Below are 2,061 nucleotides of genomic sequence, written 5' to 3'. Positions count from 1 at the left end.
AGTCCGGATGTTAGGTTTATACTAAGGTATCGAATAAAAGAAATCAAATGCTAGCGATCAAAGAACGAACCAACAAAGATATTATTTGGCGCCGAATATTTGTGTATGTTTAATTTAACTAGCGATAGCGGCTTCTTGGGCGACATATTTTCATCTTGGGTTTCTCAGAATTGATATTGAGATGGTGAGTTCAAACACGGCACAAACATGGAGAACTAGAGAGGTTCGATTTGTGAATCATTAAAAAGAGTGGGAATGACGCATGTTTATGTATGTAAATGATGTGCTATGATTGGGTGAAAGAGTAAAAAGATGCATGTGTGAGTGAAAAAGAGAAAAGAGTAGTGCGAGCGAAGAGGGAGTTTTAAAAAGATCGTGACACGGCGAACGAGAGAAGGAGAATAGAAAAACTCTTGATTCCCTCGGAGTAGGTACTCGTCGACCTGACTCGGGGTTAATATCCTTTAAATCTTTTGCATTTTGTTAATCTGGACGTAGCCTAACTTGATTGAAAAATACATAAATGACTTTTATTACTGCAATTAAATGTTTCATGATTTATTTTTATCGAATTATATATTTTCCCGGTTCCATATAAATGGTTCACAATCCATACTGAACCCACCAATCAGACAACGAGCCAGCAGAAGGTGGATTTCAGCTTGTTACACTGCCTAATATAGTACCCTAGTGGTTCCCAGTGTCCCCAATCTTGGGAACTTTTTAGACTGCGTTTGCGTCGCGCCTACCAGGCACCGACAACCCGATTTGTCACTATTTGCGCGCTGAGTTTGAATTATATAAATATTCAGATTTAATATTTATAATAAACAATTCGATTATAATGAAAAAGAGGTTATGAATTCTGAGTTCAGAGAAATAAATAAATCCTAATTATTGATCTCGTATCTGGCGAGTCTTAAAATTAAAATTTTGGTTATTTTCAACAATGTCACTTAAAATAAAATTATACCAAATATGAATTAAGAACAATTAATTACTGCACTGATTAGTGTTATATCTTACATTTTTTAATAACTTGAAGAAGACCTGGATTACAAGAAAGTGACACATTATTCGCTAAATATATAAATAACATTTTTAGTTTGTTGTCTAGATTCTAGAAATTTAAACAAATTTTCTGTTATGTATACTGTGACTAATTAATTATTGCCTAAATATTATAAAATATATAATATTGTATACAAATAATCAAATCATATTTATACTATAATAACTAATATTTTTTGTTTAAAAATAAAACTTCTTATTACCTTTTTATTAACATTTTCAAACATTTAAAATACAAAATTAAAGAAAAAATCTTTTTTTTTTCTAACACAGGAATTAATCTTTTTTTTTGCATGCAAATCGCATTATTTTTTGATCGGTTACTCCAAAATTCTAATTTAGGATTATGAAATTACTTTTGATGCCTTTTCAAATCATTATCAATCACAAATATTAAATCTGAATATTTATATAATTCAAACTCAGCGCGCAAACAGTGACCAATCGGGTTGTCGGCGTGACGCAAGCGCAGTTTAAAAAGTTCCCAAGATTGGTGCCCTCAAGATTTCATATCCCAATAACTTCAGAAAATTATTCTTAGAACAATATACTATCGAAATATGCAACATCAAAAAAATCGATTTTTCGAAAGTGAGAAATTTGCATAGCCCCTTAAAGCTGTTGCTCTTGGTGGTTCGGAACCCACCTTAAACTGTAGGTCCCCCTCTCACCCAAGTGGGAGTGTGCAAAGGAATAGGGAAAAAGGTGCAAGAAAAATGCAAACCCTTAAGGGACACATTAGAATCTCCCATTCCATTAAAAAGAAGAACTCCAACAATAAATAAAATTATTATTATACCATTAAGCCATTTCCCTTTCGGGGTAGGCGTGACTCACTCGGCAGGGGAAAGGAGTAGTGTGTGGATGGGATAGAGATTTTTCAGATTTATCTAGAATTCTCGTGCTATTTATGTAAATAACATGTTCGTTCCGCAACACTGCTCCGACCCAGGTTGCTGATCAATCTCTCTAGCAATCACCCCAAGCGAA

This window comes from Belonocnema kinseyi, chromosome 6, assembly GCF_010883055.1.
Source record: "Belonocnema kinseyi isolate 2016_QV_RU_SX_M_011 chromosome 6, B_treatae_v1, whole genome shotgun sequence".
In the NCBI taxonomy this organism is placed as follows: Eukaryota; Metazoa; Arthropoda; class Insecta; order Hymenoptera; family Cynipidae; genus Belonocnema; species Belonocnema kinseyi.
Note: the sequence above shows the minus strand (reverse complement) of the source record.